Below are 17,699 nucleotides of genomic sequence, written 5' to 3'. Positions count from 1 at the left end.
ATGTATTTAATTATATATATAGTTTTAATTTTATGTTGTCAGCCTATAGATCTTAATGTAGTTAACTATAAAAGAGATGTGACTTGGTTGAGAAATGGCAATAATCTAGTTGCTGTAGAGTTGAGGCTAAGTACAGCTCTCATTTCTTGCCACTCCATTAAAAATAGGGAACAGAGGCCGGTGGGATCTGGAGAACATTAGGCGAACTCATGGGTGAATGAACGCATGAAGGAATATTAGTTGTCCCAATCTGTTTTCAAGCTATCCTATTGCTATAGTTTCCCTCCATTTTATTATTTTAATTTCCCTTTCGAATATTGACTCATGGGTGAAAAGCTTTGAGTTGATCACAAGATATAAAAAAAAAAAACCCTAATTCACATGCCACTATGCTTGTCATAATTCTCTCCCATGACTCTTTTTCTCCAGAAACCACCTCAATTCTCTCATGGAATTTACCTTGAATAAGTGGAAAGCAAAAGTATTCTCCCACCTACCATAACCATAATCAGCATACCTTCCCCTCCCCGCCCAAATAGGTGATGAGATAAATGTGAAAAAAAATCATGTAATAGTCATTCTATCCATCTCTCCTTTTAGAAGTTAGACTCCAATAGGTCTGAAACCATGTCTTCTGAAAATTGTGACTGCCCAATACACAGATTTGAAACAGTCTTGCTGGGAGGACTAAGGCTTTTTATGTCAGGTTGCCACTGCCTGGATGACGCTTACTTCCCATTATATTTCCACTCACTTCTGTTTCCCAGTTTTCTTCCAGACTACAGTCAAGGCCAGAAAGCTCCCCATTCTACCCTTTCCTCAGCTAAGGGTGTCTGTTCCCTTTTTCATCTTGCCTGCTGTTAAACAGAGCTTTTTATAGTTCCCAGACTATGTCAGCCCACTCAGATTAATTACTTTTTCTGAAAAAAAAAAAAGGAAATAACATGATTCATGATCTTGACCTTGAGGCTGGAAAGTAATGTCTCATTGAGTGAAAAGGCAGCATAAAACTTTAGAAAAACTGTAGTTTATTTTTCAGCTCCTACCTGTTAACTTTCCAGCAGTTGGTGGAAATTCTTGTGGGAAAAAAAAACAAACAAGAAAGAATTTGGCCATGTTGTAAGGAAATAGCAATAAAACCCTATTCTGTGTATGAAAAATTAAGGAAGCAATTATTACTAGTCTAGCTACTAGTTGGTTTCAGTCATTGGTTCATTTATTCATTCAGGATATAATATCTTTGGGAAAACTTTATTCCAAAATATTACTCATGGTAACTCTTTTGTTATCTTATTTATGTGAAGTAGACTTACTAATCCTGGCACTCAACAACAAAAATGTGAAATTAAAATATATTAGATTAAACCAGAGTTTAGAATGAGGTCAAATTATTTTTTTATTGACCAGTTTGAATATCAGAATTCTCAAGAGATTCAATAAATAGGGAATAAGAGGAACCTGAAAGATTAAGTCTAGTAACTCTTCTTACATTTCCTGGGTTTATTTTTTTTTAATATGTCATACACTATTTTGATAGAAAAAAATAGTTAAGTTAAAATTTTAAGTGTAACTGAACTTTCTTTTGTATCTTTGTCCATTTAAATAAATATTTGTTAAATATCCACTTTGTGCAATGCAATAATATAAATAAAACACAATTCCTGACTACAGTGAGCTCACATTTTAGAAGGCCAACAAGGAACAAAAATGGCAATAAATTATGACATATAGATTTCACAAGGTCAGAGATGACTAAAGTAAGGAATGGGTAATTCTCTCAAGGGAGTTAGATAAAAATGCATAGATTATATCAGACTTGGTGATGAAGAACATTCTAGGGGGAAAAATGAACAACCTGCATAAAACATGGACACATGAAACAACATGAAGCGTCTCTGAAATTGGAAGCCAAGTGTTGTGACTGGAGCATGAAGGATGAAGGTAGATGATGAAACCGCAGAGTTTGCCAGAGCGGTAGTTACAGAGCATTGGAATATCATGTTAAGGATCAGAGCCAGGTCCATACACATGTGACCTGTGCAACTATGCAGGGCCGCATGCTCAGAAGGGCACCATTCTGGGTTTAATGCTCTCCTGTCACCATTCTTGAAATTTGTAATGTTTGAACCACAGATGCTTTATTTTCATTTTGTACTGGGCTTCACAAACTATGGCCATGCTTATGTTTAAGAGTTTAAACAATAAGTATTTCTAGAAAAAATAGAGACAGAACCAAATCCTCAGATTATTTGTGGTTGTCTGACTTGTGCAAGTATCAGTCAGTATACATGAATGTCAACACTACTCAAAAGAAGGAAGACAAATTTCTAAGACTGCTACTGACCAAATTTACTAGTTGAAGAAATGAGTTAAATGAGTTAAATGACTGTGATTTGGGGCCTTTTCTGCTGATTCTTGATCACACCCAGATTTGAAAATATCCTCCAGTTCACTACTCTGCAAACTTCTAAATATTCTCTGTGATTATGGTAAAATCATTTGGCATTCCCTTGGCAGAATATACAATGTTTTATTCTCAGCCTCCTAACTCAACCTACTTTGTACTTAGAATCTTAGCAACAACATATAAGGTTAGAGATGAGCTTTTGTTTATATTCCAGTTGTAATATGGCTCATATTATTGCTTATCCAGGAAACAGCATTAAGTTATGATTGCCAAAATTATTTACAATTTATCTACCTATCTTTAAAATAGAAGTCCCAGGCCCCTCAAAAAATGTTTAACTCATCTCCAGAAGTTATTTTGAAATGAATGCACTTCTAATATCTTCATTTTATTTGAAGCATCACATTTATTCAATTCACCATCTGTTTCAATGAGAATATATAATTTCTCCATATGTATTATCCTTAGCAACATTTCTACCACAACCATAGATCAACAGATACAATGTTTTACTTTTTCATTTTGTTTTTATTGTTTACAAAATTTATGAAGTAGACAATCTTAAGCATATATCAATAAATATATATACATATATATGCATACAAATATATACACACATACACACACATACAGACATGAATGTAACCACCATCCAGATCAACATTTAGAATATTTTCAACACCCAGAAAGATATTTTATACCCCTTCTTAATCAGTAATCTCCTAGTTAACTATTAAGCTGAATTCTATCACCATAGATTAATCTTGCTTATTTTTAACTTTTAATAAATGGAAATTTTGATGTATTTCACTCTATTTTGTCTGTGAAACTCCTCCCTATTTTTGTATGCAACAGTAGTTTATTCCTTATTACTATATGAATATATCACAATTAATTTATATATTATACTGTTAATGAACATATATATACTATTTCTATCACCAACATCCTTATTCACATCCTCATCACCATAACTCTGAGTTATGGCCACATTTTCTTAACTGTTCACAATGACTACTATCTATATGACTTAGAGCTATTTGTGTATCAAAAGACCACATAAGGATCATATAGTGGATTTTGTAGTTAAAGCTCCAACTTCCATACAACCTCAGATAACTCATCTAAGTCACTCATGGCAATTATATTCCCTTTGCCCATAATTAGTTACAGAATGGGCATATGACTCAATTCCCCTCAATGAGACAAGAAAGAAAGACTGTGAAGGCTGTTGGCTTACTTCTAGCAGGAACATCTTCTCTTGGATATCAAGTCCAGAACGTGGTGGCTGTCCTGCTGTCGGCCAGAGGAAGAGGTCTTCTCCAGGCATGGCACAACAGAGCTATGAACAAAAGCTGAGCCTGTGATCGGCCTGCTGAGTCAAGGAGCCAGATTTGCTGTCCGACCTACCTCAGTACTTCCTGTTATATGAAGTACTAAGTGCATTATTAAGCCACTGTGTGCCCCCACACTAACTATAGTGACTTGAGTTAGTGGGTACTCAGTAAATATTTCTTAAAGAGAGAAAGATAAATAGAAAGATATTATGCAAAGTAAGATGAAGATTAGTATCACATATATCCATTGCATAAATTATTTTTAAGGCAGCACAAGGAGAATACTTACCTAGCATTACTATCAGATTCACATGTCACAATCTATATTGTAATCAATGCCATTAAAGTGACTAAGGCATTAAAACTCTGTTGCTTTAACAAGTAGCTCTTTGATATAAAAAGCTTTGTACTTGACATCAAAAGATCTGAGTCCAAGAATCAGTTGTGCATGACTTTATATAAAACATAATATAAGAATAATATTAAACAATAACATCACATTCGTCAAATGTTTACCATGTAACAGATATTTTGCCACACTGTGAATACACTGTGTTATTTAATTCTTACAATAAGCCTATAAATTAGATATTATATTATGTTCATTTTTAGACATGAAGAAACTGGCCATTAGGAGCTAGGATTTGGGTAATGGAGGCATGAAGAATTTAAGCAATTCCTCCTGAAAGTAGCAATTACTTAACCTGAGAAGAGTTGTTAAAAACAACTATTTGAAATTATTAAAAAATGACCAAAGGCAGCAGAAACTTAAAAAGAATTTACTCTTCCAGATAATTACTGAATTGGGTAATAAATGAATTTGTGGCATTCTTAACTGCAGGGTGCTCCCTAACCCTGGACACAGAAACAACACCTTGGCTAGAGGTGGCAGATGACAGAATTAAGAGCAACAGACCAGTTATACATTTAAGGGGTAAATTTTGAAAGCATGGAAACTGTAGAAAGGCTGAGATATAAAATCTGAGTATAAAATCTGCCCAAATTCATTTCTGGCTGCTAAAATACACAGGTACAGAAGAAACATTCATGGAGACCAGTCATAAATAGAAGCCACAGCCAGCCAAAGAGAATCTGAGCAAGTCAGCAGTTACCACACACCTCATCAGAGACAGCATTCACAGTATGAGTCTAGACAAGTGAACTGCCTACTATAGGAAGAATCCAACAATCCCAAGAAGAATAAAACAAACTTTACTGTGACACATTGTCTATGTCATCCACCTATCAAACAAAATTACAGAGTTTGTAAAAAAATTAAAAAATGTGATCTGTTCTCAGGGATAAAAATAACCAATAGTAACTGGGTCCCGAAGTTGGGTTTAGCAATCAAAAACATCAACACAATATTATAAATATATTCAAAGAATTAAAGGAAATTATGGTATTAATGAATGAACAGATAGGGAATCTCAAGAGAGAAATGGAAGCTGTATAGAAAGAACCAAAAAGAAATCATAAAGCTGTAAAGTACTATAACTTAAAATGAAATATTTAGCAGATGTGTTCAATAGTAGGTTTTAAATGACAAAAGAAAGAATAAGTAAGCCTGAGAAAAGATTAATAAAAATTATGCACTCTAGAGAATAGAGAGAAACAAAATTAAAACAAAACCTCAGAGTCTTATGGGACAAAATCAAATATTAAACATGCATGCAATTAGAATTCCAGAAAGAGAGGAAAAGGAGCAGAAAAAAATTGGTAAAATCATAGCCAAATTTTCATGAAAAATTTAATTTATAGATCCAGGAAACTCAACAAACCCTAAATAGGGTGAAAATATACTTTGTCATGTAATAGATAAACTTCTGAAGCCTAAAGAAAAAAAATATGGCACATTACACCAAAGAAACAACAACATGACTATTGATCAACTTCCCAACAGAAATAGTGGAGGGCCACTGCAATAAGTCAAGAAAAATAAAAGGCACACAGATTGGAAAGGAAAAAAATCTCTAATAAATGGAATGCATATGTATGTAAGTAACTTTAGCAAGGTTGCAGGATGGTAGATCAACACACAGAAGTCAATACATGTTGTATTCCTTTTTAATTTAATTTATTCTTTTAATCATTTCATCATGATACAATTTATAATGAAAATGTCACAGAACTAATAACTCAAATAAATCACTCCTTTATTTTCCACTCTTAAACTCCAAAACAACTATTGTAGAACTTAAAACAAACATCCCCAAAATACAAAAACTTGTAAAGGAATACACACACACACACACACACACACACACACACACACACACAAGAATATGGTAGCACATAGTATTTCTAATGTAAACGTAATAATTATTTTGACAACTTAATGATTGTAACTGTGGGGGGGAAATCCCTGGGCAAAATACCTTTGAAACTGAAATTAGTCAAAGGAAGAAATAAAGTGGGAGAAATAAAGTTTATTGCCTACAAGCAGTCGTCCACTTCTGCTTGCCTGTGTCTCTCACCACCAGGCTATAAAAAGGGACCCCATCAAACTTCTCCAGTCCAGTTATACTCTCCTTCTCCCCAGCCTTGTAAACACTTATTAATATGGAGATGGACTACTTTTCTCCACCCTTGGAAACACCTATTGATATATAGATGCACAAGGCCAGGTGAGAGATTCTGGAAATATTGGAATTTTACCCACAATGATATAATAGATTATATTTTTGCCTTTGTAAAATGATAGCCTCATAATTTTAAATTCTGAGAAAGGAGGGGAGAAGGGAGGGAGAGAGTAAAGGAAGAAGGAAGAAAAACTTGTTAGTTCTCTGGGTCAAGTTTATCAAAAGAATGTTTCTTAATTATCTGTAAAAATAAAAACCAAGGTGCATGGCCTTAAGGACTTATTATTAAGACAATACATTGATTCTTGATGAAGGAATCATTAGGCTGGGCGGAAGGCTTAAGATATATGCCAAAGCTTCTTTATTACTACTCTTTTAATGTTTAATTTTAATAAAATTTAATACAACTTATAAATTGTTTAATTAATCAAAGTGGAAATATATATTTGTCTTGCCTCTCCCTCTCTCCAAATTAAAAATGTGATTATAGAATAGAAAGTCCAAAATAACAGAAAGTGTGTTACCATAAATTTTATTTTTTCTTAGTTTTTGAGAAACTATTTCGAAAATATTTTGCAGAATAAGGTTCTCTTTCTATCTCAAAAACCATAATTATTATTTTATGAGGCATTATGTTTGCTTCTAAAATTAAAATAAAAAATTATTGGCAACAACCATTCATTCCTCTTGAGTCTATGACGTGTTTTAATAACTAACAAAACCACAACAGAACCCTCGGAACAAGTTAAAAACAAACAAAAAGCATCTCCATGGATTGCCACTCCTGTAAATACTGCAGGTATGCTCCTCTCAAACCCACAGCCAGGAAGCTCTTTTTGAGAATCTCTGGTTCCCTGGGGTCTGACGCCCGTCGGCAGGAGTGCCCCTGCGGGGCCGATGGCGCAGCCGCAGGGGAAGTGAAGCCCCTCTCATCTCCGCGCAGTCCGCGGCCGCTGCACGCTCAGACTCTCCTGGGGAAGGAGCCAAAGGCTAATTAGCTTCTGTTAATTACATGCGGTGGCCACCTGTCCCGGCCCCTCGGGCCCAGCTTCCGAACAGTTAGCGGTCTGCAAGCGGCGGGCGCACTGCCCGGGGTCGGAGGCGCTGCAGGACGGTGTCAGGTGTGCCCGTTCGGCTGCCCCGCCCAGGCCTGCCGCCGCACCCAGTACCAAAAGCAGACAGCCGCCGGCGGCCAATGTTAGGTTTTATTAATTTAGCCAGTGCTCTCGCAAAGACTGTGTGGTCCGGGCGCCCAGAGGCTGGCTGGCCCGGCTGGAGCCCCTGTGAGCTGCCGGGTGAGGAGGCTGGTCTGCCCACCCGACACATCCCCATTCTTCTGCATCGCTGTAACAACACAGTGTAATTGATCTGGCTCCCCTGACCCAGCTCTGGCCCCATGACATCCCGGGACGTCTTTTCCCTGGGACTCAAGAGGGCAGGCGACCTGTGGGAGAGCAGCATTTGGAATAGTGCTGGATCTCACAGGGGTGCCAGAATTTGTGGTCCTGCCTCTTCTGGCATCTTGCTCTACAAGCTGCAGGTCAAGGGCCAGAGCATTGATGGGTTGAGCAGGGTGCACTGCAGGGTGTTCATGGTGTCACCGTATCACCGTCCATCGTCTTTCTGGGCCGTTCAAGGGAGCTCTCCTCCTGCTAGGTGGTGATCAATGCCTGTGTGGAGGCCTGCCTGGCTCCAGGGCACTGTTTTCACTCTCACTTTTCAGTGTAGACTAATGTTATGTTGTGATTGAAAAAGCAGTGAGATGCAGTAAATGAGGTCACTAAAGCAATAAGCCAGGCGTTCCACCCACCCAGAATCTTTTGGGCTGACGGTGCTGGCTTTTGAGGGTGGGATTTGAAGAAAGGGCCTCCTTTCAACTGTCTTCTGTTCTGCCTTCATAATAGACCTAATTTTCAGTGAAGTATCAGCATTAGGGTGTGTGATGTGGTTCCTATAGGGTACCAGGCTCTGGGATTTAGTAGGATGAGCTACGTGGGAGATGGAACCAGATGAGGAATGAGACCATGGTGTGACCTGTGTCGCAGAGGTCACTGCTCATAGCCCCAGGCAGCGAGATAACAGGCAGATGTGACACACCCGGCCCACAGCCTCCATTCTGCACACCTATGGTCATTGCCCGCCCCTGCCCCCAGGGCACTGCAGCTGGGCAAGGGGAGTGGTGGGGTGGGCAGCTGTCCTGGGTTCCCTGGCCTGGCCAGAGGGAGCATTAGGGGGAGGAAACACAGGTAGTGGGTGTGGCTCACCTGGTGTTTCTGGCCACAGAAGGGCCTTATGTGTTTAGGAAGAGAATTAAGAATGAACAGATTGTTGAAGAGTTTGAAAGGTTTCACATGGGTTTACATGCCCATTTTTCTCCTCTTGGATTAAAAAGTATCCTGAATATGAAACAGACAAGAGGTTCATGGGTATTTCTTTTCCTGGCTAAGATTAGCACTGCTTGCAAAAGCCTGCCTGTGGGACTGCATGTCATGGTACAGTCAACTCCCAGAGCTGTCCTCAGATAGGCAGTGCCTGAGACGGTGGCCGTCTGCTTCTCTATCGTATCCTACCTCTGGAGATGGGGATTGCAACCTGAATTTTATATCCAAGACACTGACTCATTGTACCCACCTGCATCTTTCTTTAAGAAAAGTCCATCCTGCTGCTGATACCTCTATGTGTGGAGTTCTGTAAATTTGATGGATTCACATATGAAGAAGTGGCTTTGATTTGGGGACTACATTGATTTGCTACACACAAAATGGGAGTTCAAAAAAAAATTCAAAGGCTCTGTAATGAATTGTTAAGAGTTAATGATTTGTATTGTATAATGAACTTAACCACTATAATTTTGTATCATATATGCATTTCCATCATATGACCAGCAGTTTCTAAATAAAACCAGATGATTTCTTGACTAAAAGGGAAAAAGAGAAAGCCTTGAGAATTACAACTCAGTTCATATACACCACCTTTCTGCAGAGTCAGGATGAAAGCTATCAATAGCAGTGAGAGCTGAGAGTCACGATGAGCTGAGCGCTGCTCTAGAGACTGCAGTAAAGGGAGTATGAGGCAAGGTTCAGGGTCTCAGAAACTCATAATCTAGGTAAGGCATAGTGAGGGTATATATGAAAACCTTAACCACAGCCTGAAGGCCTAGACACTATGCTATCTTCAGTATCTTATCTCTTCATCTCTAATGCATGAGTATGTCTTGCCTAAAACATTCCAACATATTAAAAAATATTTGCCAATTTCTACACCAATGGAATATCCCAGCTTTCTAGCCAACCTCCTTTTCCTGGCTCACAGAATTTGAACTCACTTCTTGAACAGATCTCTCTCTGTTGTCTTTCTTCCTCCAACCCATTTCCCTCTTCATCCCTCTTCCCCATTCCCTTCTCCACACACACACACACACACACACACACACACACACACACACACACACATCAGAAGATAAAACATACTTGAAATAATAATAGGTCCCCTTCAGAGAAGAATATACTATGTTCTTTAAATATACTCGGTGCGCCAAGTCTGGTGTAGGGTACTTTAATAACTAAGATTTTTAAATACAGACTCATTGGCCAACTTTCCAAAAGACTATTCAGTGCTTTCCTGCTTCCTTTTTTAGACAAAACATAAATGTCATTGATATAAGAACTGCATGCAGAAATATCTATAAGTTTGCAAGCTTAGAGACAAAGCACATACAGCAAATATTTTCTAAGTAGACCACTTTCAACATGTGTAATTTATTGAAAACACTCCAATGTGTGCAATGTGGCATGGAGTGTATTAGGTCAAACCATGACCCAAATGCTCACCTTGATGGAGTGACACCCTGGTGTTCTAATGAGGAAGCCCATAAAACAAAGGCAGTGCCGAGCACCTCTGTCCTCTGCATCTTGATCAATATCCAATACCTTGTAAAGTCGCATTTGCAACATCAGAAGTGGGTTTCAATAAATGAAAATAGTGATCTGTTAACTAGCATGATGTAAATTAAAAATCCACTCCCTTGATGAAACCTAAAAACATGAATTGGCTAAACGTATTTTAAAACCATTCTCCACACTTCAACGAATCAGGTAAAAGAACCTCAGGAGGCCTGTACCCTTTATCCTTAGGGATAAAACTTAATTATTACTGTGTCCAGCTATGAGCTCCAGAGAATTCTGTTCCCCCATAGGTTGTAAAGGAGACAGAGACTGTTCCCCAAATTTTGAATTAATGGATCTATAATAAATAAGGATGGCAGAACCTCACTTCTGGAATCTGGGCATAATCTTGAATGACCCCTCCCTGAACTGCAGTGTCAGAACACCTCTAAAAGGACTGGGAACCAGGTCTATCATGAACCTAGAGAACAGGCTATTGGAAGTATTCCACTGAAACTTAGGTCCTTTTCCTTGGCTTTAGCAATTAATTCAGAAAGCATGAGAGTATAGTGTTGTATGACATAATATAGTGTAGCAAATAATACTATTAATAATAGCTTATACTGTGAAAACTGTCAGCATGTGCCAGGTACTACACCAGGGATGGCAAATTTTTTCTTAACAGGTCAGATAGTAAACCTTTTAGGCTTTATGGGACAAGAGACAAAATTGAGGATTTATATAGGTATTTATTTAACCATTTCAAATATAATCATTTTAAAAATGTAAAAAATGTTCTTACTTCATGGGTCCAGGCAGCTGTCTACATTTGACCCACAAACCATAGTTTGCCAGTCACTGTTCTAAGCACTTTACATATACTAGCTTATTTAATCCTTTCGCCCACCCATGAAGTAGGTTCTACTGCATCCCCATTTTAGGGATAAGACGCATTAAGTTGCTTTCTGAGTTAAGACAGCTACATGCTATTAGTACACTGTAAATATTAGAGTCTAGTATAACAGAGATTATCTTTTCTATGTGCACACCTTTCTTTTGAGGTTCCATATACCACTTTTCTGCAAATAGGAAAGGGATACATTGATTGGAATGTCCCTTTTGTTAAGTAATCTGTCTCAAATCCAAATGCTGGGTCACTGGGAAGCATGCCGATGTCTGCACGACAGGATGACGGTGTGGGGGGAAAAGAGTGGACCTTCTCTCTACCTCTTACCAAGCTTTCATGAGCTCTCTCACATCCTTTAACTTGCTCATTCTCTCGGCCCCAGAAAGCGAAGAGTAAAGAGGATCCTGTTCCCTGTACCTGGCAGGCAGGAACTCTTCTTCCCTCTGTAAAATAATGAGGCTTTTATCAAGGGCCTCCCAATGCAAATAACATTTATGATTCCAGATGGCACATCACACTCATTCATCTTTCCTTAATAGGATGGTTAATACAGAGCAGCAATTGAAGTCGAATATCTGTCATTTTGTTTTTTGATTTTGCTGATAACATCACCCTAATATTTGGGATAACCAATGACATGCACTTATGTGTGGAAGAGATGATTAAGCTTTATTGTTTTGAAAAAGGAAACACAAGAAACAAAAACACAAAGATTGCTTTGGGTCCCAAGTTTCCAGCATCAGTGAAAGACACTTCTGGCCAACATCCTGAAAACAGTGAATACTTTTTCTGGCTAATGGTGCCATTTTTCCCGATAGAATGTTATTTTTCCTGGTTCTTTAATCAGTGGCAAAATCAAGTGGAAATAGCTTTGTAATGTGTAGCCTCACATTGGACGGCCCTTGGCTGTGTGGTCATCACTAAGGGAATACATCGAGCTTTAAGGACTTGGAATCTCTAGTTCTATGACATCCTTTATCTGGCAAGACGGAGCAATGAGGGTTCTGGACAAATTACAGACAATATTCTGGATAAAAAGGGGGTGGCCACACAGTCCCAATGATAGTTTCAAATTGTAAACCATTTTAGTTAATCAGTGACTAGTATGACTTGAATGCCTCCTCTGAGCAAAAAGCTCTGTCATAGTGAAGTATAGAACTCAATGGTGTACTTCCTGTCCAAACTTAATTCATACTAAAATTGTACTAAAATCATGTATACTGTTAGGGTTCAGCTGATACTCAGGATTAGCAAAATGAACATGTAAATGTGTGTAACTACTAGAATGATTGAATCATATATCTGTCCTCTTTTAAGTTAGACATAGTTGAATGTTGTTCAACCTACCATAAATTAATATATTTCTAACTTAACATATGGAAAGTTTACCATATTATTATTAAAATTGTTATGAGAGGTTTCTTTACTTGGATACTTCGATTGTATGTGGCTCCCTAACACCTAAAACACTTAAGACCTGGGACCTGCCCCTCCCCTAGAAGCAGCCATCTTTGCTTCCTGAGTCAGTTCTGTGATGCCCCTGGGGCTCCATGGCAGCTTGTACTCTGAGTTTACATGCCTCTGCTAGCCGCTGAGTGATAGAAGATGAGCTGTGGCTGGCGAGGAGGTCTGTGAGCTTCATCGCTGAGCACTCCCACAAGCCACAGAGAGCCCTCACATGGCTTCTGAAGAGAGAGGCTCTCACACACAGCGACAGGAATTTACTGGTGGGACAGTCCAACGTCCACTGTTGCTGCCTGTGACACTGCACAGAAAATGCCAAAGTGGGCATCTAGTATCCCATAATTGCATGTGCTATGAACTCAAATATTATTACCCAAAATATGATATTGATCATATTATAAAGTAACAGATACTCTTCTTCCATTCTGGCAAGTAATAAAAACTTAAGTGGGGTTTGTTTAAAGCACACAAAATAGAAGTTATTTTAATACCCTTTAACAATAAATATTTATTAGATACCCACTAACTCCCAGACTCTGACAGTCTTTTTGCTCATATGTCATCTCTTTTCTTTTCCACAATTTATAAATAACAGAGCAGGGGTTAGAACCTAAGTTTTCTTAACAGGGGTACCAAGGGGCCACACTGGCTTTGTAACCTTACTAGCAAATCTGTCTCTGATCTGTTTACAGACATCATGTAATATGCTTTGTAAAAGGAACCAGTTGGCAAAAATGAGAATGAGAACAGTTTGCTTTTGATTTCTTTTGGGGAGATTATGTGAAATTAAAAGCTCCTGCATCTAACACAATGGGACTTTTCACTGAGGCAGTTAATATAAGCAACCTCATTTGGGACTGTCCAAAATGACTGTTTTCTTAAGAAGAAGGAAAAAGACAAAGTTCAAGATAGCACCCTCTTAATGGAACCAAACTGAACCACCCAGCTCAACTTCCTTCGGGAGTACCTGCGTCAGATTGAATGCAACTATTTACCTCGATGTCCTTGAAGAAGAACTGGAGACTCCTTCCAAGTTACCCATCTGCTCCAAAGGGCCAGGCAGTCACAGTTCAGAAGTAGAGACCAAACAGCAACTGCTAATTGAAATGGCAACTAGATCTTCTGATTTGGTACTAAGCTATGGCCTCTATAAATACATTATAAAATATATAGAACATTTATCTAGGAACAGGCCAGCAAGAATTTCACTGCTTTTTTTCTCTCTGCTATTATAATATTGGTGACTCTCCTGGAATTACCTTTTCCAGGGTAAACTCTATAAAGACATGTCTCCATTTTCCCCACACTCCATCTGAGGAGCAGTAATGGAAGCCATGCTTGTACAGCATAATAGTTTCCTAAGGGGGCTGGGGGCTGGAGAGAGGTCTGGTCAAAAGCCTTGAAGTGCCTGAAAGTGAGTGAGCTGCCACGTAAGAGCTGGAGGAGCCTGGGCCGCCACGGCCCCCGGAGACCACAGGACCGTGTCAGGGGAGGTCCACCCGCCGCTCCACACACCCGGCAGGGAGGTATAAACCTCTGCACCGACTCTGAACCCCTTCAAGGCCGCCTGCATGATTTGCAGGGCCCAGTTAGAGATGAAAATACGAGGGTATTAGTTCACAGAGCCAGAAAATAGCTTTCTCCTTTTTCTCGAGGTCTCTCTCTCAACCCATCATGGGGCTTTAAAATTTTTATTTATTTTTATTTGCATTTAATGTAGCACTCTTACTGGGCAAGGGCAGACGTTCGTCACCACGGGAACCCCCCCGCCCCTCCGGCTCAGCCTATGGGGCAGCCCCAGCTGTCCTCGCACCTGCGCCCAGGGCAGAGGGGAAGAGCGGCCGTCGCAGTGGGGCAGGGGCGCGTCCAGAAGAGGGCGTGTGTCCGTGAGACGGAGCATCAGAGATGATGTGGCCCCATTAGGCTTCCATTACAAAGCATAAATGCAGAGAGAAAATTACTAAGAATTTCAAGACAGTGAACGCGGGACATCCTGCAAGCGGGGAGCCCTGAGCATGGAGCCGAGCGCGGCCGCCCCGGGGGCGCCTCTGAGGCTGTTCCTGCGTCCCCCGCCACCCCCAGCTCATCCCTCGCATCCTCAGAGCACCTCCTGGCTGAAGGTTGGCTCTTCAGTTTAGAAATTAATTGGTCCTGTGGCAGCAGGCTTCCCAGTGCTAAGCAACGAGATGCGGTCCAAGAAGACTCTTAGACCAGAAGTGCCAGCCAAGGGGCTCCTGCCCTGCCAACAGGCAGCAGCCCGAACTTGGAATTTAGCAGCAGAGTTCAGGGATCTAAACTCTTTGCCTCAGGCTCAAGAACTCCTGACTAATCACTGCAATAAACTTGAAGCAGAGAGGCTCTCTGCGTTTCTTTGTAGACAAACTAAAGGTAAAATAGTTAACGAGAGAGCCCTAATCAATAAACAGCACAGCACCAAATGATGAAAATCCAGACAAAACAAAATAAAACAGATGGTCTGAGAAGCAGCCCTGGGAGGCTGGCGAATGAGATCTTAAGAGAGAAAAAGGGGAAGAAAAGAAAAATAAACGCACTATGATAGCCTTGAACTCTGAGGCAGGAACGGAACAAAGTCCAGATAAGCTTAAAAGAAACAATATGGGTCTTGTATTTTCAAAATCAGAGCATATATTTCTTCCTTAATGGGTTATAAATATCAAATATAACTCAGAACTATTTTGACACTGAAATTACATAACTAGGGTATTGGGGTAATTGCTCTGCATTGTCTATCATCCTTCATTGTCAAAAAAACCCTTCATTAAGCTCATTTTGCAGGTGGGAAACTAGGGCTTAGAGAGGATACCTTGCCCAGAGTCGCCCAGTGAACAGCGACAGAGCCCAGGTGTGCCTATGGCACCGGCCTCCGTGCCTGCAAACTCTCTGCCTCTCCCCTCCTCCAGACTCCGTAACCCCGGGGAGAGGAAATCCCGGTGCAAAATACCTCTAAAACCGAAATCAGTCAAAGGGAGAAATGAAGTTTGAAACCTGTTTATTGCTTACAAACGGTCGGAGCCGTTTCTCTCTCCTGCTCCTGCAGAAAGCAAGAAAGACCTCCCCCCAACCTCTCAGGTTCAGATAAACCCTCGGTTGCCCTGGTAATTACCCACTGATATGGAGATGAACTACCTCTCCCACCCCTTAGGAATGCCTGTTGCTATGGAGATGTACTAAAGCCAGGCGAGATATTCTGGAAGTATTACAGTTTTACCCACAGACTCACAGTGCTGGCTGCCTTACACTTCCTCAAGGGGTTAAAGCCCTATATCTGAGGTTTTTATTTGGAAATTGTAGTCACTAAAGCAAAAGACTTCCATCAACACAGCTAATGAAAAGCAGCTAGAGGATACAAAGGCAGTCAGACAGCTGATAATCATACTCTGTACGCTCTTCCTTGTGGTATTAATCATGCCTCCTAGCCTTTCTCTGCCCCTGTGTCCTAGTTATAAAATAATAATAATGATGTCTCAATCAAACTGTTGTTGGAAAGACTAAAACTGGTAATATATGTAGGTTGCTTAGTGCATCCCTCAATAAAATTTGCACTGTCAATATACTATTAGTATTTATATTAGCATTAGTGCTGATTTTTCATGGGAAAGATGAATGTTGAGTGTGTACAAGCAGACAGTTTCTTTCCTTAGACTAAAAGAATAACAAGGAGAGCAGTGTGTTAAGGTGGGTCAAAGAGAACTACAAACTGAGAGCCTACTGATTATTAAAATCTTTGTTGTGTTATAATTATCAAGAAGTACACCTCAGGTGCTTTGTTTTCCAGAATAAATTCTCCAAATTCTTTGAAAACCCTTTCAGAGGCTTCTCGTATCCAACACAGGGCCTACTTCTTAATCATACAGGAGAGAATCTAAGGGAAGCACGAAATCTCGGTGTATTAGAATCCAAATGTTGCCAACTTATGTGCTCTAAAATTTACTTCTAAAAAAATTCACACTAATACCAGTCACTTAATTGGCTTATTTTCTTTTATATTTTACCATTTTACTATCTGTGAATGACTTAGAGATTGGGTCTTGTTGTTCATATATTTTTTCATTTCATCTCACATAGAGTAAAAATTGTATCTTTTCTACTACCACAGTGATATACACCGAAGATGTATAATGAAAGCTTCATTTGCTTACTAGGCTAAACAACACTTCCTAACATTCAGGGAGTCCATTTTCTGGTTCCCACAGGTCTGACATCTATAAGTTTAGAGTTTTGGAACATGTCCACAGTAGACGGAGCAAGAATCCCACTGCATGCCAGCCCACTCATGCTGCAGACCACTTGGCAGCCCCGGCCAGAGGACTGGCAGTACAAAAGGGAATCAGCAGCTTGGCCAGAGTGTCTACCCCAGCATCAGTCAGGAGGAAGAAGAACTGTTACCCAAAGAGTGCAGAAAGGAGCATGTCCGGCACACAGGTGGTTCACTCGGGCTTCTCTTAGTGATTCTCCAGCCAGTTAGGATGCTCCCGAACATCATTTATTCATTCTAAATGCAGCAGCCACAGCCTGAACCCCTCAGGGATGCATCTGGGTCTCCCACCAAGTCAGCCCATAGGCCAGCAGAGAAGCTAGCCAAGGGCGAAGGACACTTTGATGGTTAGCAAAGGAAGGAGAGAATGAGCTTTATCTGTGGCCATGAGGCTAACTGCAGTGGTAAGGGCAGCGGCGGTCTCATGAATCATGTTCCCATAAATACCCTCAGGAAAAGAGGCCCACAGCATACTGCAGGAGCGGTCCCAGCTTTCCTACAATGCGGGTCCGAGGGGCCCAAGGAGAGGGCTCTCATGGGTGCAGTCAGTTCCCCTGTCAAGAAATATTCATCCTTCAGTGGGCGGAGGGGGGGGTCGTTGACCTTCCGCCCCCTTGGGGAATTGCCTCAGTGGAGGAGGCCCCTGCCCAAGTCACGTGCCCCTGTGCACAGACCACGTAGGAGGCCAAATCGACCCAAGGCCGGACAGCTCTGAAGGGCTGTTCGCGCCTGGGAGCCCCACACTGCAGGGAGAGACCTGTGGCTGCGCCGCAGCCCAGCTTCTCCTTTTACCCAATTTCTCTTCCTCTTGAACTGACACCTTATTAAACTTCCCATATGCT

This window comes from Manis javanica, chromosome 13, assembly GCF_040802235.1.
Source record: "Manis javanica isolate MJ-LG chromosome 13, MJ_LKY, whole genome shotgun sequence".
Taxonomy (NCBI): domain Eukaryota; kingdom Metazoa; phylum Chordata; class Mammalia; order Pholidota; family Manidae; genus Manis; species Manis javanica.
Note: the sequence above shows the minus strand (reverse complement) of the source record.